Raw genomic sequence first — 25549 nt, 5'->3', positions numbered from 1 at the left:
GTGGCAGTCTTAAGCTGCAGCCTCGCACCAGCACCAGGAATCATATCTACACAGTGGACAAATAAATGGAAGCATGTGTACATATTTGCTTTATCCGAGCGAAAAACGTGCCTCCAACACTTTCATGTAGAAGTTTTCGTTATTCTGTGCCTCCTGTGCCCTTTTTTCCTCTTCGGGGGTTTTTTTTTGTGTGCTCTCTTTCACTCCCCTCATTTGCCGTCCAGGTCCAGCTTCCAGCTTCCAGCCAGCCTCTTTCATCATTCATCCTTCGCATTTCCTCCCTTTTGCGCTATATCTGCCCCCCCCCCCCCATTTGAATTGGTACCGACCTACACAACGTGCCATGGCATACTTGCTTTCGCGCCCTCCCTCCCTTATCGGCGCTTTCAAACGCTATTCCCAAGTGGCAAATGAAAAAAGGAAGATTATTTGCTTGAAGATAGATGACATTTTATGTTTCCTTCATTGAGCCGTACCCAGGGAATATGAGCTTGAATATTTATGGAGGAAACGTGTGGGCCATGCATGACCAACAAGTAACGACTCTACATACATGTGTGTGTGTGTGTAAATTGTGCGATAGTGTTGGTATAGAGTCGTATCGTTGGCGTCGGCATTCAAACACAAAACCCCTGTAGCGCCCGCCCGCTCTCCGTAAGAAGTACATTGGAAGGAAAGGTCGCCGCCGCTCGGCTCAGCAGCCTGCCAACCCTCCCGGGAGGCCCGATGTGTGGTGTGGTCCCCGAATCCGATGCGAACGGATGTGAATTTGCCAGCAGAGGAACGTGATCTCTTCAAATATTAGCCTTATGCCACTCGGTACTACTGTGCCCGAGCGCCGGTTCCTGGCACTCCTCCCCCCCAAGGAGGACTCGCACTCCCGTGGGCGAGGGAGAATGGGGTTTTGTCCACCCAAGGCGGAAGGTGAGCTGGGGGAATAGGGTAAAAAAGTCAAGCTTCGAAAATGCAATATGTGCCGGTGTGAGGCAAACGTACCCTGAATACTCAATCTTCCCGGGGCTCGGTGGCTTCCCGTGTGTCCCGGGGCCGAGGGGCAACCGTTTCGACGCAACATTTTGCTCCAAAAATGCCAAACCAAATCGTGCATCACCATCTGTGTGTGTGTGTGTGTGTGTGTGTGTGTGTGTGTGTGTGTGTGTGTGTGTGTGTGTGTGTGTGTGTGTGTGTGTGTGTGTGTGTGTGTGTGTGTATGAAGAGGATGGTGTTGATTCTGCTGGCTCTGACGTCCCGGGGACCTATGCGGCAAAGATGTTTTCTTAAAATTCCACATCCGGCGTCCCAGGCAACGCAACTTCTTCTCTCCCCTGAGCTTACAACGGTATGTTTTTGCTTCAGCACTTCGCCTTTATTTTGCCCCTGCTTGGCCGCCCTCGGATGTAATTAAGCAACGTTATTATGTCACACCGCGCACCGAATGTGACAAAAGCTCCAGAGGCCGGCGGCGCAGCTCCAGCGTATGCTGGCATTAAGCACACTCCTCACAGGCATAATCCTCCCGACAAAGATAGGTCCTGCGGGCCCGGTGGCGGTCTCGCTTCACACCTAATTGTACGGCGTGGTATAAATAATGGTCATTGAATGGAACCGAAACGGCACCATCCATCAACAAATCGCTAACGCTTCGACAGACGTAAAGTACCACCATAAGTACTGCTCTGCCAGTGCCCTGCCGCGAGACCGCGGTCGTCGGCTACTCGGCGTCTCCATCGTTCCGTGTGTGTGTGTGTGTGTGTGTGTGTGTCGGCATTGTCGGCATGGCAAGAAAGTAGCATCTTATCCGTGTCTGCTACTGGTTGTGCCATTTCCAGCCGGTTGTGCCTCCTCGCTGCCGTTGCTGTATCTAGTCGTCTTACTTGAACCGTTCGCCCGTATCCAGCCCGCCCGCTCCTCGGCCGCATTTAGGAAACAGGATCGTCCCATAAGGTGATTAGCTAACTAGCAACATGGTTTTCGATTCTTTCTGCCTCTTACCCACACACGCACACAGAGAAAAAAGAGGGACCGGCACAGACGCGAGCCAACATCGAGCATTCGCATCACGTCCGGGCGGTAACCTTCGTTTGTTTCGTTTCAGAAATCATTGGTTTTTCGAAATCGCTCCCCAGATTTTTCTCCCTGTTGAAACTCTGATTGGTTTCGTATGCATTCCAAAGCACCCCGAGCGGAAGTGGTAAGCGAAACAGAGCGAGAGAGAGAGAGAGATGCAAAGAGAGTCATAGATCGACAACTAGACAGCGAGAGAGGGAAAGAGAGAGCGTGACCGATTGATTGGACATGATTGGAAGGTGAATCTCAAGACTGTGCAACTGCAGCATCAGGGTCCATCAGGGCACGAGGCCATCCTACTAACCCATGCATGTCACCCGTCGCTCGATCATAACCTGCACGAGCTTTCGATCGATTTTCTGCTGATTGCTTCGCAGGGTTGAGCGCCGTACACTCATTGCGGGTTCTGTGGATGATTTTTTCTCCACTCCACCCAGCTACGCTACGGGGCTTTCCCACTGCTGCTTTCTGCTGCTGTTTTTCATCATCTGCACGGAAGGATGCCTTGGAAATGCAGCTGCATGTACACTTCACCGGAAATGTCAGAGTATGCCTGCAAAACCGCAACCGCTGGGAAAAGCACCCCGCCACACCTACCTGGAAAAAAGAGGACGAGAGCGAAAAGAAAAAAAACACCCACACATACACACGGGGTGGCATCCCTACCGTAAACAGCTTTGCGCCACTCCTTTGCCACGGCCACTGCTGCTGCCCGCCCGCCGAATGGCATCGGTTCGGATTCCTCCGGACCATTCAAATGATCGTTAGCAGAACATTTGCGCACAGCGCCTTGGTACCGCCGGGCCCGGTGGGCCCATTTCCCACGCAGCGGCCAACCGACCGATCCGATGTACCGCACCACCACAGTAGCAGCACAATATTAAATTTGTAATGCAATAACTCACTTTACTTTGCTGCGCCACCGACTGGCCACGGGGGCTCGGGGTGGGGTAGTACAGTATGTGTGAGATGGTGTGTGTGTGTGTGTGTGTGTGTGTGTGTGTGTGTGTGTGTGTGTGTGTGTGTGTGTGTCGTACGCTTGTAATATTAAATTCAATAGAAGCACAATTTTTACTCGCTTTCTCCAAGTCATAACGGAAAAATTAACCCGCCCTTCTCGCTCGCTCTCGCTCGCTCGCTCTCACTCGATCTTGTTCGGTCGGTGGCGATGTGTGTGCCCTGCCCTGCCCAGACCGAAAAAACGGGCATGCTTTTGATTTCCGGCGTTGCATTTAGAATCCCAGAAGCGCACACGAAATCGAGATTATGTGCTCGCCGGTACGTAACCATAGCGTAAGCGATGTAATGGTTTCTTGCACAACTCCCCACTCGACATGGTACCCGTTGGCCCCAGTGATTGTCAGTGTGCTGGTGGAAAAAGGTGGTCCAACCACCACCACCACCACCAGCACCACCCTTTGGCTGCATATGCATCACGTGCAGCGGGGAGTTCCACCATCCTGGCGTGGTCGGTCACGAAGAAACACGACGGGATTGCAGGGATTGGGCTCCAGATTTTCGGGACTAACTTTCGCAAGTACCCGCACACTTCCCCATCTCCCCCCGCTTCCGTCGGGGTTGCCATTCCAGAGACATTCCTGCGGTCCTTCGTCCTTCGGTCGCGTTTTTACACCGTCCATGGTCGTTTTCATAATTCAGAGGAAATACCTTTACAGATTGCGCAATAAGCGTGTATAAATTATAGCACAAAAAAGGCAGGATGGAAGGGGGAGGGTTGTTGGGCAGAAGGAGTGGCGGGCAACTGCATTTGAATTTCGTGCACGGAACAAGTTTTGCTGATTTATGCACCCAGAAGTGGCACTGACAATATATTAAATTCATAAATAAGTTTGCCCCGGGAATCAAAAGCGCCGCGCGCCGTCCCGCAAGCAACCGAACGGGCGCCCTCGGTGGCACTGTGGGCCCGTGATTTCTGACATTGCAATTTAAAACTGCTCCAAACTCACTCGCTGCCGCTCTCTCCCATCTACCCTTTCCCAGCCCCGTTTTTGTTCCCGGCTCGGCCCGGGCCAGTTGTCCTGGCATGCGTTCGCTTTCGGTCGAGCTCGAGTCGTATTGGCCGAAGGATTAAGAGACCTGCAAGAACACTCAGCCAGCCAACCGACCGACCGACCGTGCCGAACTGCAGTCTCGGTGCAGTCAGTCGGAGAAGACGTCTTTGCTAGAGGGGGAGGCAGGGAGCGCGTTCTTTTTGCCCTTGCGGGTCGATTCTCCGCCCTCGGTGGTTTTGGCTCTAGGCTTGGCGCACCCCGGCCGGCCGCAAGGATGCGCGCGGGTGTGTATTATAAATTCACCACGACCTGCATAAACAATACCCACCGCTCCCAACCAATACGTACGGTTGCGCCACCCTCCCGCCGTCGGTACGCCAAGGTACACCCGGCCGAGCGGATTCTGTTTTGATTCAAATATTTATTCAACTGTTCAACTCGCGTTCTACTGTCACACACACACGCACACATACACACACACAAAACAAACACACAGTCTGGCAGGATCAAAGCGGGCATCGGTGGTAGGTGGACATCCAAAAGGCGGAATATTTCCACGAATCTTGCCCGGGGATGGGGCGGCATGTTGCTAAGTTCTGCCCCTGCTTCAAGGCATACGGCCGCAATGAGCGGGGATAGTAGCGCAACGCAAAAGACACGGACCCTTTTTGCTGACCACCCGTCCCATCCAACCCCCGCAGCCACCGGTGGAACACTCTTGGTGGAAGATTTATGCGACCAGCATAAGGAAATGTACAACCGATGTCCGAATGCCGGTTTGACACGCTGCTCTTCCATCGCGAAGTCGGGCGTCCGAGGGTGGGCGGCAGTGAAGCTTCAACACGAATCGCCAATAAACGATCGATTAATGAATTTTAAATATTCAATATTATCGACGAGCATCGTCACACACACACACACACAAGAGCTCCACAAGTGCCTTCGCCCGGGAACGCGAGCGGGGCGAAGGAGAATTATTAAAAATTTCGATCCATCGCTGCTGCCGCGTACACGAGCGCGCTCAGCCTCCCACCCAGCAGCGGACAAAAATCCCACGAAAGGTCAAAGCATAAAGAGCGAACTGGAGACAGACGGCACCAATGGAAAAGGAAAGCAAGAGAGCACGGACTGTGAAAACCGAGCGAAAACAATGCTTTGACACACGGTTTACACGTGTCGCGCGGCGCAATTTCCTGCTCGATCGTACCTCGGCGCCACGGTAATATGCGGTGCAATGTGTTATTCATCATAAATTAATTTGCTTCAAAAGATGTACACACACACACACACACAAAATGCACACCCACAAGCGCGTCAGTGGTCGATGTCCCCGATCCGGCCAATTCAAGTGCTGGAGTTCGCGCGAGCGCTCCTCCACGTTCGACCATATTGAAATGAGATAAATGAACATTCCGCATCCATTTTCGATGCTCGTGCCCTTGCGCTCCGGCCGTGCCCCTCGCTGCCATCCTGCGCCAGGGTGGAAAGGAAAACACGATCCCCTCGGGGGAGCATTGGCGAGATAGAGAGAGGGAGAGAGGGCAGGTCGTGGGAGTAGGACATTACCCTACGGCAAACCTGCAACGATGCCGGCGGCACAAAAAAAAACCCGTACACGTATGATATGCACTGATATTTTATGTTTTATGTTATTTTTATCTTCATTTCGCTCTTCTTCCTTTTGCCCTGGGGCTTGCACAGGCACATGCTGGCTGGCTGTGTGGAGGTTGTGTCCGGCCGTTTTTTTTTTTTTGTTGTCTCCCTGTCTCCTTTCGGTGGTGGCTGTTTGGGAGGGGAATTATTTACTACACAACCGCGCCGCAGATGTGAACACACCAGCGGTCCGAAAAATTGGTGCAGTACCCCGCACACTCCCCCCCCCCCCCTTGCGGCATACTGACAGCAATAGGGAGCGCCGATGCGCCGGAGGGGAGGTCATAATCCCAAGAATGATGCCAAATGTCGGAAGTGTAGAACCTTTCGCTGACCATATCGTCGTCATTGGCTTCGGTTGATTTATTGCTAATCTACCCTACCCGTCCGCCCTACCCGTCGGTCCTCCTCCATCCCAGCCACGCGCCGACCGCGGTGCAAATGCGGTTCCGGTTCGAGATCGACGACCCGTCACAGCTTGCTGCCCCGGGTTGATAATGACGCCGCTTCGCTTGTTGTTGGGCGCATGTTGTTATTTTTGCGATGTCCTGTTTCACCCCCAAAACAGCAGCAGGCAGGACCGTGTGGAAGCCGTCCGTTGTTGTCGTCAGTGTCACCATTTAAAACATATAATCCTCCCTCCCCCAATTTTCCCCGTGCAGCGCACACATCGTCGTTCGTTTTCGGGGGCTGCAAACGTGCCTACACATATATCAAGACAGGTTTAACGCAAAACCAAACAACCAGAGCAAAGTGATAGCACGAGGTGCATAAATGCACCTTGCCTTTGCCGATCCGGGGGCGAGGCCATACACTAGTGCTGGGCCAGGCCGCCACGTTCGAGCTCGCTACGGTCGGAAGCCGGTCCTAAGCGGAAGCCTCAGAACTGCCCGGACGCTATGTTTCCCGGCTTAGTGCCGGATCATTGGAACCGTTCATTTTAACCTCGCGAACCGGGTGGCGTGCGCTCGCCGTCTGAGGACCGAGGTCCCGCAACAGCAGCGACAGGCGACAATGCGCCACTCGTTTTTGCGCCAGCAGCGAACAATCGAACGCGTAATGCCACGCAAACGGAGCGTTAACCGTAAATGTGTCTACGTCTCCCACTACGTCCCGCCACATACACTCGATCGTTGGGCACACAGACACACCGGTCCTCGGCGTGCGAATCGGTGGACCGGTGATTGGGTGATGGTGCCCAACGGGGACACGGTGTCGTTTGCTGCGATGGGATTGTTGTTTAGAATGTTTATCCGCTTTTCACCCAGAACAACGCTGCAGAACATTCGACCGACATGTAAAAGATGCACATGGGTTAGTTTACTCGTCCTTTTTTTTCTCCCCTTCCTATACGATTAGTTGGATGTCGCGTTCAGGGGGAGCAAAAGGCTGACAAGCAGGGCAACACGGGAGGGGTTTTGTTTTACACAATGCCACACAACACACCTGCCAGCGAAAAGGCGTTAAATCTTCCGGATCAAGCTCCACTACACCAACGCGGTCAAACGAATGTCACACCCGGGCCAGAGACCTTTCAATCTATTTTAATCCATTCGGAGTGTAATTAATTCTCGTGCTCCCCTCGGGAGTGCTGTCCCCGGTACGAGGTACGAGGAGCGGCAAGCATTAATTGAATGTAAATCGATCATGTGTTTTCGTTGAGCAGTGGGAAGTAGCTTTACGAGCAATTAAATGTGTTATTTAACTTATTATGAAACTTAAACCATTATTGCTCCAAACCTCAAACATCGATCATTCCCTTTGCCAGTACGATACGGTGTACGGCTTCGTGCAGCGCTTGAAGCCTATTCCCCATCCCAGCGATGCCTTCTTCTTCGTGGGTTTTGGGTTTCCGCTTGAGTGCACACAAACTTTTCCACATAAAAGCTCATCAGTCCCAAACACTCATCTCAGTGCTTCCTTCAACAGTGCTAGCAAAATACTGCGCTCATGTTACATCTCAATTTACAGTCCCAACCGCTTCACTCATCTTTCATACCACGCACGTCAACACTGGGGCCACGCAATCGCGCCCTATCTGCTCCTACCGCCACCGCTACACCTCGCTGCTGGTGGTGCCAAAACAATAACCAGCCAGCCAGCCTTTGGCCGTGGTGCACACCGGCCCTATCCCGATCGCGATAAAAAATATCATGAATTGGGGCCGTGTGGTGGTGTGGCGGTGGTTGGTGCCCGCGATGATGGTGGCAACCACGCGATTTTCCAACTGCAGTGATTATGATCAACCCGCACACAACTCGTTCAGGTCTTTCCAATAAAACCGCTCAATTCATCCTTACGACACTGAAACCCTTTCCCGAACCTGCTACTGCCTCTACTGCTCCTAGTGATGATGATGATGATGATGATCATGACGATGATAAGACCCATCCAAAAGCGCCGAGCATAATTTATCATTTTCAACCAGCGGTCTTTCACCGAAACTTCCCACTTCTTTCTATCCTCTGTGTTTTCACGCTTTCTTTCGCCGCTGTGTTCTTTCGCTGTAAAACACGCACACACCTACACACACACACACACACACAGGGTGAGATACACATAATCACGTAGACAATACTTTGTGCCCTAAGCTCCTCATTTTACGCTTGAAGGGCGAAACAAACACCGTGTATGATTCCGTGACGGAACCACCAATTTTGAAGCACGAATCATGACCACCGCTGATGGCGCACTGATGATGATCACGATGATGATGATGATGATGATGATGATGAAATTTACCAACGACGTAAATAGCAGCAGCCCAATCTGCCCTGCTGCCCCGCCGCTTTTGACGCTATGCGGGTATCTTTTCGCGCCCCACAAACGAAACAATTCTCGTGGCGTTCTCGTATTAAACTTTAAGCTTCTCACTTTCCAACTTTCGGGACGTGCGGGGGGCGCCCGTAGTCCAAAGGGGTGAAAAGCTGTAAAATACGCAGCCTTTCCGGTGGGGAGGTAGAGTTTTGGGAAGGATGGTGAAAGCGAACGAGAGTGCGAAAAACAACACAACCAGCCACCAGAGGCTCAAATGATTGGGGATATAGAACGCCACACGGTGTTGTAAATTGAAAATCAATCGTTTCATTCTGCTCTGCAGCGTTGCGGTTTCCAAATTTCGACCTAACCCTAAATAAAAATCCGTCCGCATTCCATACTTTGCAATAACCACAAAATCGAAATATTTATACCTTACACATTATTAAACCGACTGTGTGCCGACTGCTTCATTCCGTTCACACCACTCTCCTTTGCTTCTTCCTTTCTCTCTCTCTCCCGTGCCGCCCAAAAAACGGTAGATTGGTTACGAACCTGTAGCCTACGCCAAAAAGTGTTCGCCGTTCCTCGTATGCATAAAACTGCCATAAAAATGAAAATCAACCCCTCATCGTCGAAACCGTCCCCCACGTACAGTCTCCCCCCCTATGCTACCGAAGCTGCCCCAAAATGGAAAGCGCGCAACATGGGCGGAAGTACGTAAACTATTGATTTCCGATTTGACCGCGTACGCACCCAATAATCAAATGTGTTTGGAGAACGCGCTGAAGCGGGAGGGAGGACCGATTTCACGGCGCAAGAGTGCGCAAAGGGCGTAAAATGCTAGCACACACACACACGTCCCACGTACGAAGCGCTTGGTTAAATTAAACGTTATTCTAAGCTGAAGTACTTTCGTTTTTGGGGGTTATAAAAGAGGTGAAAATGTAGTACGTAATCGCATTTCATTTTATACCGTCGATAACGCACCGCCGAGAGCTTTTTTTTTCGGGACTAAAACGGAATTATTCGTATCTCTTCCGCCAGGCCAGGCTGGTATGCCGTGGTTACTTTTATATCATATTTTACTTGCTGTGTAACATCCCTTCACAAAGCTTTTATTGCGCTTGAATTTCAAAGTCTCACACAGTAGTACGCTTCATCGACCGTTTGCTTAATCATTATAAGCATTCCATCCTTCTTGAAATCATTTTTAACTTCTTCCTTGCTAGCAAGCGATTAGTCAGTCTTACGGCTACGGCAAGACATTCCAGCTGGAAAATTAATCCTGTTGGACGTTTGCAGGAACTGGTGCTTAGTTTGAATAGGTCATCGGGCTACGCCGACCTGCGATGGATACGCAGTCAGGAACCAAACGCTGGAACCCTTTCAACGTCTCGCAAAAGCAATGCACATTATTGAAATTGTAGCCCAACGCTTAAGTTGCGTAAATCCCAGATGATCCGTTGCCGTAGCCTTGGCAACGGGTCAGCATTAATAAACTGATCGGTGAAATATTTCAATTACACGCAGCCGATGCTGGAGCAGCCATCAGCAGGGATGATGAAATGGCAAAGTAGGCCAGGCAGCAGCGAGCTCTGCAGACCGGGTGAGATAACTCACCGAGGCAGGCCCGGGTTATTACGAATTCCGCACGAGTTCATCACAGAGGCTTCACGCTTTCGCGCTGTTGGGAATATTATTCCCGGACACGCAGCGCATAACTTTGCACGTTTTCCAGATCTGCTCAAGATGGGAGATCTCTTTAGCGCCTCGGATGCAAGCGATGCATATAGCCTACCCTCCGCCCGGTGTAAAGCATTGTGTAGACATGGTGCCGTTTGCGTGATGGGTCGGTTGGAGAGTGAAAAAGCACTCGCTGCTGCTGCTCACACTTTTCCACAAAAGCGTCTTATTTTAGATTTTTACATTCGAATAAACCCATCAATCACGTCACAGAATAAACTGTGCCGAATATCCTCCCCCCGTATTGCTTTCCCCTCCGCACGCGAAATGGTACACCCATCCCGGGGCTGTGCAAGTGTTGCCGGCAAAGAAAATATGCTTGCTGTAGTGTGGTGTGTTCCCGTATCCTCAATGCGCGCCCGGTCGTTCCTCGTTTAAAATGGAAATAATATTTGCTCTATTTATGCTTCAGCTGTATCCTCTTTGATCGTTCCGCGTTCAACCCCTGCCATTTTGTGGTCCCGTTCCCGCAAGGAGCTGTTGGTCGGGCATCGCTAAAGACGGATGCCATTACAACCATCAACGAGACAGACGGATCGTTCCGTCCCATTCACCCCTCATTCGTCCCCGACTCCTCTCCTCCCATTATTATCGAAAAAGCAAGCAGCTACGGGGGAACATCAGCTCGTCGGAGAGCTGCTGCTGTTACTCTTTCGTATCTATTCGTGCCCGCGTAGCCCATCTATTACGACTATTCGATTCACAGAATCGAGGCAAAAGGAACGAGTTGCTCAAACACACACACACACACCCACACACACATCACCACACCATTCTCCACACCGTACATTCGTACAATCTCATCCGAAGTATAATCGAGAAAAAAGCAACACAGAAAAGGAGCCCCTTATCGTGAAGGACGAAGAACGGAGTTTTATTTAACCACCTAAACGATAGCCAAACATCAGCGACGACAGCTATATGTACATAATCAGCGAGCTGATTGAGAAAAATCGAAGCACAAAACCCAACCAGCAGCAGCAGAAGCACCGGCAACAGCAACCGAAGCAAAAGCAACTTGATGGCGTCGCCTCTCTCGACGGAGCTTCTTCTGTGAAGGAATCAGTCGCACACTTCAATTCCTCCCGAAAGGATTTTCTCCACTTTTCTGCACCCATAATCCTTAAACGGTTCGATGAAATGTACTTTCAATGGGACACTGGTCGCGAACGTCATTAAATCATATTCAAGATCGACGTCGTGGATCGAAACCCGCGGTTGTTGTCAAAAGGAACGAGTCAACCCCTAAGGTTTTAGCCACGTTGTCGTGTCGTTGGCAAAACATTTCTGGTGACCTTTACCCTCATTTGCGCACCGCACGAAGGTAGCGAGAAGGGGCCTTTGTACCCAACGATCATCAAAATTGAAAAATGACAATCTCTCCTTTCGACACACTGCTGTCACATTCCCGTCGTCGTAGCCATCCAGCTGCCTCACCGAGGGATACACCTTTGGGCCACATGCACCTTTTTGTCGCCGTGTTCGGAAAATCCTACGCGACCCGGATGGTACACGGTACAAACATGGCTTTATCCTTCCTTCATACCGCCCTGTGACCCTCTCTCTCTCCCTTTCGGTGGACTCCCCTTCCCAAATGGCAGGGACATCGGCCACGGAGCGTTGAAATTTACGCTCAACCTACTGCTCACCCTCACTGGCGTGTCTTCATCAACAGAACCTCCATCACTTTACCACCGCCACCACCATTGCATTATCCCCAAAAAATGGGTTCTAATTTGCCTGTATGACTTTCGAAGTGGGCAAATGAGCGAGGGGGGAAAGTGGGGGGGGGAGTGGGGCAAGCTTTCTTGTTTTGCTTTGTTTCCTTCCATCGGGAGCGTATTCAAACACGGTCAGAAAATTAATATACCATGCAAAAAACAACAACCACCAGTACAAGACCATACTGCCTGTGGCCGCAGAACAGAATCGCAACGCACCGACCGACGGGGTTGGGTGTCCTTCCCATTATTATTATTTTTTTTTTGTTGTTTCGTTGCGATGCTGGGGATTGTCGGTACGTTCCAGCAACAAAAGTCTACCTATTAATTTTTAATTTTACTTCATCTGCCAATTCAAGTTGCGGGCTGCGTGCCAACCCAAGCCGAAACCGGGACGCGGCGGCGGCGGCGGCCGAGCAAGCAAAACAAGGTGGGTAATTCTATCTTTGGCTTGTTAATAAATTAACCATTTTGTCGACTCGCACCCATTTGGCCGAGAAAAGCCGCCAGTAAGTAAGAAAAACGAGGCGCCCGTCGGCGGAACCGAAAACATAATAAGAAACCCCACAAACAGTGCGAGGCAGGGGCGCAGGCTGCAGGCGGCCGGCGAGCTGCCCAGCCACCCTGAGAACAGCCCTGAGAAAGTGGAAAAGCAAATATTTAAACAGGAGAAAAGCCAGTGACCGGGCTCGAGCGCGCGCGGGTTGACTTTACCCCGAGAGCCTGTCAACTCGGCAAGCTTATTCTTTCCACTTTGCGGCGGTCGTCGTCTTTTTTCTACGCTTTGTTTTGTCTTTGCATAGCTCCTTGTTGGTACCTCCTCGCACTCTCTCTCTCTCTCTCTCTCTCTCTCTTTATTATTTGTTTGATTTTTGTTTCTGTTTTTGTTCGCCTTCGCCGTAGTGTACCTACTGGCCGCCGGCCGCTTCGACCTACTCCACCGAAAGTCTAGGCTCTGCCAGAAGAGGTAAGTGTAAAACATTGTTTTTACTAATCCCACGTCACACGAGCAGCCCTGGTCCAGGTACGTCGTAGCTCCGAAGCACAGCTGCGGTGAAGGTGATGGGAAACTTTTTTCATCACAATATCTGCACCCTCTAACCCCCCCCCGGAGAGCGGGGATTGCCTTCGTCTCTGGGCTCGCGCCCTGTATAAACTCACCCCCGTTTTGCTCCGGTCCTGACCTTCCCGTGAATCAATCAAAGTCTCGCCGGGGTCAAAACTTTGACCCGAATGTGCTTCAAATTCATCTGCATTACTGCTTAATCCTTTCTAATGGGTTCGGGTTTTTTTGTTGTTGCGGCCACCGGTCCCGCCACACCGTAACCATTGCAACCCATGCGTGTAAGGGCAGCCAAAGCCCTCCGCAGCATTAATTAGTTGTGGCGGGACGGGGGAAAGGACGGCTTTGGGCCGCTGTACTTTACCACCTCCATCTTGATGAAGTCAAAGGCAAAGACCAAACGGGTGCTGGAAAGACCAGAGCAAATGGCACTCCATCCCCCCGCATCCGTTGCTTTCCCCTTTGGCACCAAAAGACTTTTGTGCCTCGTTTCGTGCTAATCGACTTACAACGAACTGTTTTATTTCCATAACTATGCCGAAACACACTCACTTTACTAATCTTGTTTTGCCACTTTGGCCAGGGCCACTATTTCCTAATCACACTGCAAACCCATCCTCACAACTCCTGATCAACCACCCAGCCCAACGAGAAGAAATTGGACTCCGTCGTATCGACGTTATTAAGCAAATGAAAACCACCAACCAAGGGCCAACACGAAGCGCTTTGCTTCGAGTGCCCTCGTTCCCTCTGTTTGCGTCTTATGGGCACAGAAAATGAACGGGCACCCCCAAGCTAATAAAAAAAACAGAAAAGAAAAGCACGGAGCGCGGCCCCACGGTCACGGGCAAAGTTCGCTTCGCTGCAGCGCAAACGAAACTATCGTCATCACTCAGCTGCTGAAGCGCATTGTTTTCGACCATTTTTATCATCGTCACCGCGCAGCAAAAAGGCAACATTCTTCTGCCGGCGTCGAGTGGAAAGTTTTGCATTTCCACCCAACCATTCCTACGATTTATGTATGCTTTTTCCGTGTTCCTTTCCACCCGGGTACGGGGTGCGAGACGCCGTACTTTGAGCATCCGACGTAAACCAGCAGCAGCAGCGGAGCAGAAGTAGAATGCTGAGTGCTATTCACTTAACTTTAGATTAAGCAATTACGAGGTAAAATTTCACCGCAAATGTGCTGCTTTTTGCGAATTAAAATACAACTTTACCGACTTTTGCCGGCTCTTGTCGTTTGCCAATCGGGGAGGGTGAGGAGCTTATTTGGCGGGGGCACCACCGTGGGCTGCAGGCAAAACCACACGGAAGCGGAACGCACCGTGTTTCCACAAAGCAAACACTTGCAGCGTGGGAAAAGCAGCACCAAAGAGATCACGCAGTATTCCTTTGTCCATTCGGTTCTGTGTGCTCTTGCCATTTCTCCTACTCTTACCACCAGCCTCTCTCTCTCTCTCTCCCTCTCTCTGTCTCTCCTGTTATCGCTTTGCAAAGCTTCGTAATAAACCACCCCACAAGCCCCATATAGATCGGGAGCTTTTCTGTGTCATTAGCAGCAACGCAGGAGGAAAACTAGTTGCAGTAAACTAAAGTTAAATTTATGCTCGTTTCGTCGCGCCATTCGGTTGCAGCAGTGCAGCGTGAAACGTAAAACCATGTCACTGTGTATGTGTGTGTGTGTGGCTGCAAAACCCGTTCGAAGCATCGCTACCGTCGCTACCGAAAGTCACTGTCATTCGTGACTGCTGCAGAAAGTATGAAAATTAAATTATGCTTGCCCTTTTGCCGGGCTTTTTGAACATTTTTCATTCGCCCCCCCATCCCAACTCCAGCCCCAGAAAACACGCTTTGCACCTTGGCGTCACTGGCCGCACTGCCGAATACTCCCCCCCCCCCCCGCCCTCCCCCCTCGTAAAAGGGTGTCAATGTGTTCTATGTGCGACGCTAGACTGTCTCTCTCTTTCTATGGCGGTTTTTTTATGAGCCAAAGTTTTTCTTCAGCACCATTTGGGGTCGCTTAAAACGGTGAGGCGAATCATTTTTCCGCAAAATCGCTTCTTCAAGCGACGCGCGTTGCAGTGCCCGCACACACACACACACAGGCACACACACTCCAGAACAGAATAGTTCGGTGGTGCGGAGGAATAAAGGATATGGTCGGCCTGGTGGTCGCGCAGAAATACTTATAAATATATATTTTGACAACAGCTTTCGTCTGGTTTGCCAGCCCCGGTTTTAAAAGCAACACAAAATATCGTTTCATTTTAATCGAGAGCCATCTGTTCCATTTCCTGCGCTGCGCTGTGCATTTCTCGGGTGCTGCTGATGCTCGGTGTGTGTGTGTGTGTCCAAGAAAGGCGCACACCATAAGAAGCACCATTTTCCCCAGACACAGTTCCTGCCCGGGACGTGAAGGAAATTCTCTATCACACTTTGTACCATGCTTCCTCCGAGCTGGGTTTTTACTCGAGTGGCTTCGGATTCAAGTGAAGGAGCAAGAGGGTGGACAGCAAAAAATCGAAGGCGATAAACCGGCAATGGCCACACGGGGGCATCGAGCTGTGCTTCCCAGCTCAAACCGGAAATGGCAACAAAAAAAAAAACCATCCAACACACCCACACCACCCGCACACCGGAATCTCATTGAATGAAAGCGCAAACTGCATCCTAGCATTGCTCGCCATCTTTTTTTCTCTCTTTTTTGGAACCGTTCACCGGGCGCCTCCACCGTGTGCCGAAACTGACGCGTAAAAAGTCAGGTCAAACTTGGTGAAGGTTGAAAAATTATATCTTTCCACTTTGGGGAATGCAGTGTTTTCGGCCAAGGAAAGCGCCGGGCGCTTGAGAATCGCTCCGGCTGTGTATCACCCTTAGTCCCACGGTAAGAGAATCCGGTCGGTGTGGGCGCCACGCCGCCGCCAGCGTTCACTTTTGGCCTTTTCCGCACAAACGGGCCCTGGGTGGAGTCTGTGGAGAGGTCTGGAAAACTTTAAAATTATAAATTGGCTTTGAGCAGCCAGTCGCACGGCAGACGATGCCGGTACACTTTACCTTGTACTTGTGTGTACTACTGCTTTCAGCACTCTCATTTCCATTTGTGAGAAAAATCCCTAGCTTCCCTGTCCGTCCGTGTGGGTTGCAAGTGGAGCTCACTGTTGCAAAGGACGGAAAATGACGACCAGAACAACGATATCGATTAGCCAAAGAGAGAGAGAGAGAGACGGCTCGGGTGGCAATACCATGCCCGAACATCTGGCCGAAAATGCAAACCCACACACACTTTATTTGCACACCATTACTGCACCGAGACCGTCGACGACGACCGATGGGTACGATGCAAGAATGTGTGTGTCCCTCTCTTCTCTGTGGTTTATGGTTTAAGACATACCGCACCACTCCGACCGGTTGCCGCTCGTAAGTATTCCCAGCCATCGAAAGCCATTAGCAAAATTAACATCTACAATTATACACTCGATCAGCAAGGTTTGCCAACGTCACAGCCGTGAAGCGGCCTGACAGCAGGATGAAAGGCAAGCACACACACACCCCAATGCAGAGCTTTTGTGCAGAGCTTTGGCAATTACGATACAAGCCTGCCGTTAGTTTGTGTCTGCTAAAAGCAATCAAACATTCATAAACGATATGTATTACACATTTCAAGTCAATTGAATCGATTACACGTCCACTGCTCTATCTTGCGTTCGGCTACCAGGTAGCATTGGCACACGGCGCTATGCTGCAAAATTCGACCATCTTGCATAAATATTCAAGCGACAAAAAAAAGGACACTCACCCCCGCACCACCGACTGGGGCAGGGAAGTGGCAAGCGACATAATTCCAGGACAACAAAACAACAACACGACATTTATGGTGCTAAACAATATTGCCGAATGCGCCAGACGCGGGTGAGGCGGGTGTGGATGGGCCCAGCGCCCACATCGCACCACCGTACACCACACATTGTACACTCAAATTTATCCATTTTGTTTTGACCGGAGGATGTGGATCTTCCGTCCGCAGGCCAATTACTCGGCGGGCGGCGAAAGAGGACAACTCGCCCGAACCGAACCCCGGTGTAGCGCGTGTACACGGTTGCGTTTTAGGGTGAGCAAAATGCATAAATGATTCATCCCGGAGCCGCTGTGTTCGCAGGTATTCCACAGCGTCCACTGAATAATAGATGTGTAAATTGACTTTGAATCACTTCAGGGACAAAAGGATTTTGTTTACCTGCAAACCCTACACCACACACACACACACTACACACTATCGGACGGAAGGACGGGCACGGTATCCAAACGGTCCCCAGTGTATCCTGCTGAGAAACAATGGGCCTCTGCCTGCCCGCCCGGTCGCACAAAAGCCGGTGGAGTCTCCGAAGGCTTCTGTGTTCGATATAACGTTATAAAACGGACGACGGACCCGGGCTCTTCCCTTAAAAGCTCTGGGATATGTATATGGCAATTTATTCCGTCCTGTGGCTATGATCTTCAAAGGACTTGCCCCGGGCAAGGCAGCCAGGTTCGCATCGGGCTCGCATCGCACTTCGGCATCGACAGCAAGCCCTTGTCGACGGGTAAACGATGTCTCTCCCCTCCAGGCAGACACATACACTCTAGTACACACAGCCAGCGTAGCCGTGCACCGGCATTGCACGTCCGGCAGGGCCACTAATACCGAGGGCCTTTGGTTTGGCTTATACATTTGGGCAGTCGCACGGGAGTCGCCGGAAGGTTGTTGATTCATGCAGAAGATACAGTTTAAATCCAGCCGGCGAATCAAACAGCACCACGACCGACCGGGCTGCGCACATCAAATAATTGGATGCAATTAGATATTTATGAGAATTCAACGGCTAATCTACTTTCACCCGACGATTGCCGTGCCGATCGTGCGAAGCCCACCCACCGACTGGCACTCGTAGCCGAATACGAATGTCGAACGTACGAAAGACAGCGCGTCTACCCCCAAATTACTGGCCCTCTCGAAATGGCCATCGGTGATCTTTGAATGTATACGTGTGTGTGTGTGGGTGGGTAGGTGCATGTGTGCTTCGATCAAGATACTCGATATCCACTCACATCCTGGGTGGGGGGGAGCACTTTAGCTGAAGTTTCCGGTTGGTACTAGTGCCCTCTTGTATTGGTGCTCTTTCGGACATTCTCAAAATTGTGATGACATACTAAAAGATAACTGCGAAAGAGCACTACGTTCACCTGCAAAATGGGGTTGGGGTGTGGTAGATATTTAAATTGCCTCGTTTCATCGCTACCGCCCCATCGCTGCTCCCCGGAGGAAACGCGCACGCCCTAAGGAGACACCCCAATCAAACCCATATAGAGAGATTGTGAAACGCAAACTAACTAATATTCTCTGCGTGTGTCTCTGTGTGTGTAAAAGACCACACACACACACATGGACACATGGACACACACACATGATGCCAATCAAAACAGCCTCACGGATGATTGGCCATGCGTTAAATTAATTCGTTCAGCATATTACAGTCAGCAGTTTCCTTTAGCAGTAGCAGTAGCAGCATCATCATCATCATCATCATCATCACCATCTTCCCGGGAATGCGGCAAGAAACTCCTCATCACTGTTCGCTATTGTAAATCTGTTATAAACTCTCCTTTGCGGTTGGAAGGAAGTAGTTTTTAAGGAAGTTCCCTTCGCAATCCCCTCGGCAGGGACCGTCCCATGTCATCCTGTTAGTTGAGTTTCTTAGGGTGCAAGTTATGATTTTGCCCACTTCCACACCATGACTGGGCAACAAAGCTTAGCGAAGGGGAATTAAGACGTCTTAGTAGCGGCACCGGGACGACAATACTTCCCTCTAGCCGGGGGTTGTGTAAGGGCGACGATGCATATCCTTAGACCCGCCACCACCACCATCACCACCACCACCACCGCCATCACTATCCGGGCCGGGCACCTGTCCACAAAGTGGTCTCAGTCTCGTTTTCGTGGGAAAAGGAAATAACTTCGTGCCCTGGAAATAACAGGCACCACTACCCGGTTGGTGAAATTATTCGCAGGGAGTCGTGCCTGCTGTGTCCGAAATCTCGACCGGACACAATCTGGCCAGTCGTTTCGCACCATGTACAGCCGGTACAGATTTGATGCCAAGGTCAAGGCGAAGAGCGCGACATTCTCCCCTTCACACGCCCGCCAATCACCACCGTCAACGACATGTGTTTATGAATATTAACGATCATGCCCTTTTTGCTCCATTCTGCCCGACGCAACGCAAGGAAGGTCGTGCCCAAGGGTCGGCGGGAAATGGAAATGTTATACCACAAAATTAAAAGTTATGACCATACACACACACACACAGAGATGGGGCGAAATTAACGTACAGCAACCAAACGCAAAGCAAATCCAGAAAAAATACCAGCAAGTGTATGTAAGTCGTGCCTCACAGCCGTTTTCGGCCCATCATCATTCACGCGAAGTTGAAAAAGAAGTGGCCAAAACGCACACGATAGCCACCGCCCGCGAGCAATGTGATACAAAAATATGGAAATGATTGAAGTGCGCCCCCCCCCCCTCCCCGTCCACCTCTGCTCCACAAAACACAATTCATTCGGCGGCCTGTGCGGCGACCGCGCGCGACAGAGAATGCTCTCATTTGTGCCATCCATTCCGGAGCTGTGGAACACAAAAAACAAACGATCATCCATTCGTTCGCATAACATTCGAAGTACAACGGTGCAGAACCATCGCCAAAAGCGGGCTACCATACGTGGAAATATTGACCGGGCTTTCTCCCCGCTGCTTTATTGGACGAAAGAAACAAAACCACGACCACGGCAGCAAAAAAGAAAAAACAAAAAAACAAGATTCCATTATTTATGAATATTTCGCAAATTCGCTCTTGCCATGTTCATGCTGCCCATATCTCCGCGTGGTTCGTGGTTCGTGGTGTGTTCGATGGCTTCCAGCGTCTGTGCCATTCCAGCGAATCGAACCATCCGTGGTCCGTGGCTACGCGCGGTTGAAAATCGGACACTCCACCGGTCGTGCCAGATTCCACCGAAACCTTGGAATTACCAATGCAAAATCCTTTCCAACAAGCTCTGTTTGTTAGAGAAGCGAGTGTGAGGGGAAAAAAATGCTAAAAGCAAAAACATGCCAACCACGCGTGTAACGCAACACCCGCACCTCCCTCCCCCCGTCCCGAAGGAATCGTCTGCGAAAATGGGAACAAATTATGCTATCCAGCTGCTTTATCAACGGAAAGCCGGAAGTTATTCCACGCTGCGCAAACCAGTCATAACCAGCCATGGCCTCCTACGACCTATCAAACCCCCACCACCCTTCACTGCGCCTCACTGCCTTAACTCGGATGAATTTGGGTAATTAGAAGCTGGTTCTCGTTTTGGCTCAACTTGATTTGGAATTGAAGTAACCTTCTCTCCCTCCCTTCCCACCACGTGAAACTGCCGCGAAAGGACTCGATCGGATCGTGGGGGAACAGGGTGGCGGGGCCACAAATGAAAGAAAATTCATGATCAAACGAAACACATACACACACACAGAGGAAAAACCCCAAAAAAGACTCCTGTGTTCTCGTTCTTTGATTTTGGTGTTTTTTTTTTTGCTTCCCAGCCTTGTTTTGGGGGGGCGGGTGCTGCTTTTGCTATTCCAACCAATCAACTGGCGATGTCACGTTTCGTTTTTATGACATTAACGCGCACACAGGAGTCCATCGGCGGCGGCGACAGCGGCCAAACTTCCCGAAACGCGCGACTTTGAAGCAATCGATCGATGCTTTCGATGGGTTTTGGGTTGCTTTCTTTTTGTGTGTGGTGGATTGGTGTTATTTTTTCTTGTCCCGTTTTCCCCCCCAACAAGCCAGTGAAAGGATTTGCTCATGTGAGAGGCTTTTTTTGTTGGCGGTTTTTGTATGCCCGCGCCTCGTGGAGCTTATTCTTGCTTTTGCCAGCAAACCAGCACGAAGCCAGTGACGGTGGACGCCCACGCCACAACGGCCCATGCCACATGCCGGACGCTCATCGATGTGGGGTGTGGGTGGAGGGCGCGTGGCCACACACACACACACACACAGTAGTGGGTGCTCGCGCGCGCTCGTATGCACACGGGACACGGGAGCGAAAGGGAGCGAGAAACGTGAAACGAAATGAAAAATCATCCGGAAGTGATGCTTTTCTTTCCAGAAGAATGATTTTCATCAAAGCTTGTCCGTGTCAACGTGATTTCATTTTGTGTCCTTCGTTTTGTTGCTCCTGCCCGTGTGCCTCTCGCTTCTAAGCTTTTGCTGGCCGCGCTGCTGCCGCTTTCGCTGTCATTCGGCCGTTTTTTTCCCCTGTCCATGTGTGTGCATGTGTGCCCTCGACTAGCTTGGTGTTTTCCCTTTGAAATTTGACGGCCCCTCCAAACAGGCACACACGTGGACGACACGAGGGCAAAACTCGTACAACAAGACCCCCTGAGCACTCGACCCCACGACCGTCGGCCGGCCGGCCTTCGAACTTTTGCGGACGCTTGTTTTACCGACCGACCAACGTAGCTGCAGATGGACGGGCTCTCGGTTCGGGCTGGATTCTCGGAATCCTACAGCTTACAACGGGCGGCCCTACAACCCTCAGCAGCAGCAACGGCTCGCCGGTCCACCGGGATTTGTAAATCCTTGGCCAGCAAATAAAACCCCCGAGTCGCTGCCGGGCACCGTCCGGCGTCCACCGGGGAAACCGGGCCTCAGGTAATCAATAGAATCAAAGGCTAACATGATCCATTCATTTGTGATAGAAATTTAATTGGAGACAAACGTGCCTTTGCTCGAATATCGTCTATGACACGGCTGTCCCCGTTCGCATACACACACACACACACACACACACACACACACACACACACACCACACACACAACACACACACACACACACACACACACACACACACACACACACACACACACACACACACATGTACAACATGGGAATGAAGAGCCATGGAATATGATGAACCTGTATGTGTGTGTGACGGTATGTGTGCCATTAGCTGATGGTGTACGGATGGCAGTCGATCGGGTGTGCTCCACTTCAGAGAATGTCTTTCTGCTGCGTAATGTCTGTCAAATGCAATTTAATACGTTATCCTCGTCAGTGCTTTTTGAAAGCTTTGTGCTCAAAATAGGCAGCAAGAGAGAGAGAGAGAGCATGAGAAGCAGCAAGAGTGAGGGAGATCGCTAGAGCTGACAGTTCGTTTTTTTGTTGTACAACTGACCATACAAAATTGAAACTACAGCTACTACGACCCGGAAGAATCACGCGTCTTGTTTTGGAGTACCATTTCGAATTGGCGGTTTGTAATGCACAGCACACAAAAAGGAATAAAAACTTGCCCCGAAAGCCAGAGCTTCGGCATCTCCTGCGGGCGTGCCTGTAGGGTGCCAAATTAAATGCAAATTAAATAATAATCAAAATTCCTGGCCCCGGAGTTTCTCCCTCCCCCCCCCCCCCCAGGCTATGCGGCCATAAATTTGCCCACCAACAACAGTGCCGGCAAGCGAGGAACGCTGCACGGCGGCCGCATGACCCCGGCTTAGTTAAGCTTTCGAGTGAAACAAGTTAACCAAGCCCACACCACGGAACGAACGCCCAGCGAACGGTCGATCGAGGTCGGTGGTGGTGGCGATGGTAAGGGGGCCTGCTTAACCGACTGATACAATGTCGCACCGATATTTGTGCTGTAGACAACACTTTCGAAACACTGATTAATTTTAACGGACTGGAAAGTTTTCATTACGCAACAAAACCCGGAGAAACGGCCCGGACTTCTGCCACGACGGCGACCCGACGCCGCTGCGGGTGTCCGGGATGATGCTGCACCGATTCCTCGGAGACAAACACGCCGGGTGTACGGGCGCCCTAACACCTACAATTAGAAACCACGACAGGGGACCACCACCACCGCACCCACTACCTTTAAGGCAGCCGATCCCTTGCGAACCCCCTAAACGAACGACTTTGGAAATTAAACCCACCACGATATTTAAATTTGCTCAAGATATTTACCTTTGTACTTGAAAATCTCATTTCCTCAAAGGATCTCGTGACGTTCACCTTGCTTTCTCTTTGCCTCTTTTTTTCCTCTCTCCCTCTCGCCTCTCCCGTTTGCAAAACGCAGCCAAGGTTTGTACTGATACTAATGCTGCTGCTGCTGCTGGTCTCTAGAACCAGCCAAACTTCAACGAGGGTTATTGTTCCCTTCCTCCCTCCCTCCCATCTGCCTAGCGCCTAACTTGCCCCCTGGGTACCCGATCCCCACCCACCCACCTGCATCGTTCGGGGCGCGCATATTGTTCGGGTGACCCTTTTTGCGAACCGAACAGCTCGCTCTTTAACTCACTCGCTTCTACCCGGACCACCCCAAACACCCCCCCCCCCACCCCACCCTACTCCCCCTAGCATCCTAACCCCTCCATCAATTAGTCGTGGGGATTAGGAAAAGAGATTATCTTTTAGGTTCAATTTGTACTATTTCTTCGAAAGCAGAACTTGTGAAAGTTGAGATTAGCCGTTGGGTTTACTCTCGCTCTCTCTCCAAGGTGATATTAATGGATGGTAAAGACGCCGGATGGTACGAACTTCGGCACCGGGAGAGCAAGGGGATGGATTTTCTGGGGCACGACCGCTCAACTCGGGAGACCGAGCGAATGGGAAGATGGGAGGATGGGCGGTATTCATGGGGAACGCACAGACCAATGCAGACCAAAGTTCGGGATTATCAGGGTAGAGGCCAAATATTCTCTTAAGCGTAGCATAATTTTAAAGTTCCAGGCCATGGAGTCCGCTGTGACAGTGGCTCCAAACCCTTGGAGCGTTCTCTAGAAGGGGAGGGTTATAATTATCTCCTGCAAATACTTTGCCCTTGCCCGAACACAATCACAACCGAGCGACGCGTATCGTATTGTTTTGCTTCCCTTTCGGGAAATCCTTGGACTAGGGGCGTATCGTTTCTCGCTTAAAAGCTGTTCCAGCAACACGACCGCTCACTATTAATATGGCAAAGTGGTTAAATGGTAAATTTCAAGATTTTTGCGTCACCATGTTGTCTTCGAAAAAGGACACCCGTCTGTGGCCCCAAAACTCCCGCAAGCTCTTCACGTGGAACTGTAATATTTATGGTGCTATTGGAGCAGGGTAGTCGCATTCCCAGCACATTTTCATTCTACTGTAAATATTATTACAAACTAAAGTCCTTCTTTTACAAACCCGACACTGGATACGGCAAAAGAACGCTTACAATGTCGAATGGAGCCGCGTGGCAGCTCGCTGTTTTATAGACACCCAATCACTGCAATAGTGGAGGGGTTCCCAAAACCTTAAAATTACAAACCAAACCGAAGCAGGCGCACTGGTGCCTGCCTGCTGCAAACCAACCCGGAAGCCCCGTCGCGTTGGAAACAAGCCACGCGCCGGTCGGTGTGCAAGTAAAAGTTTGAATTAAATTTCTGATGCCATCTCGTGATTTCATTCTCGTTCAATTCCCTCCCTCCCCCCACTCCTCTCGTTTGCCATCCCTCCTCGACCGCATTCTTTCGGCATTCCTTCACGCGCCACGTTCCACGGCAGCGTGGCACTAACCGGCTGCTGTGGTTCCGCGCACATTCACCCAGAAACGAGCCTCGCTCCCCATCTTCAACGCGCTGGAATGCGCCTGATAAATATCCATCCGCCTAAATCCAACCAAACCTCCCCACATACACACACACACACACACAGACACACACACGGGCACAGGCACCTTCTAGCAAGCGAAAGAAAAAGTAGGCTACGCCAGGGAAAAAAGGATGTATTCTGCACCTTACTTACCCGAGAGACCCGCGCCGCTGCAGCGTCAGTGCGGGGCGGTGCGGCGGAAGGTTCCTGATGACTTAATCGTATGAACTCGATACTCCGGACCGTGTCGAGGATGCGACGGCCTTTTCGAGGGATGTGAGTAATAACCGGGCTCCTGATGAAACAGCATAAATTATGATGATTTTTCTCTTTCGCTACTCCGGCACACAAGCACACACACACACACGGAGGCGGTATCCTCGATGCTGTCGGGCGAACAACTATGGCAAAACACGATAGTGTGCGGTTGCTGCCGCTACTGTGGCCGGGTGTGGCAAGCCTGATGAACGTAAATAACACGTTTGAAGGATGAGCCACACACACACACACACACACACACACTAAAACGTCGGAAGCCAAAGGTTGCACACCCTCTTTAAATAAGGTTCAGACGGGCTCACCTCGTCGCTCGGCCGTCAGCTTTCCACTGCCCCATGCCCAAGCGGAGCAGCGCCTACTGCGTCGAGAGGTTCGAGGTGGTAATCTCAGGCACCAACACATTGGAAACACATATTATGCAAATCAAATTTTTATATTAGAGACCATTTTAGGGATAGCAGTCTCGTTTGCGTCCTCTGTCCTGGGGAGTCTATCGAACGGACCACGCCACTTCCACGCCGTGGTTTGCCCACATTCAACCGTGCGTGGACCATTG

The 25549-nt window shown here is 50.9% G+C and overlaps 1 long non-coding RNA gene across 5 annotated transcripts in view; it reads right to left on the bottom strand.

Annotated features, from left to right (window-relative positions):
* LOC121596992 overlaps nucleotides 1-25308 on the bottom strand; it is a 110778-nt gene extending 85470 nt beyond the window's left edge. For all 5 annotated transcript variants that reach the window (XR_006005358.1, XR_006005354.1, XR_006005356.1 and 2 more), the window contains exon 1: nucleotides 24868-25308. This is a non-coding gene — a long non-coding RNA (uncharacterized LOC121596992). The remainder of the gene's footprint in view (nucleotides 1-24867) is intronic.
* Nucleotides 25309-25549: the final 241 nt, after the last annotated feature.

Source organism: Anopheles merus, chromosome 3R (genome assembly GCF_017562075.2).
Source record: "Anopheles merus strain MAF chromosome 3R, AmerM5.1, whole genome shotgun sequence".
Taxonomy (NCBI): Eukaryota; Metazoa; Arthropoda; class Insecta; order Diptera; family Culicidae; genus Anopheles; species Anopheles merus.
The sequence above is the reverse complement of the archived record's forward strand: the minus strand, read 5'-3'. Positions and strand labels throughout refer to the sequence as shown.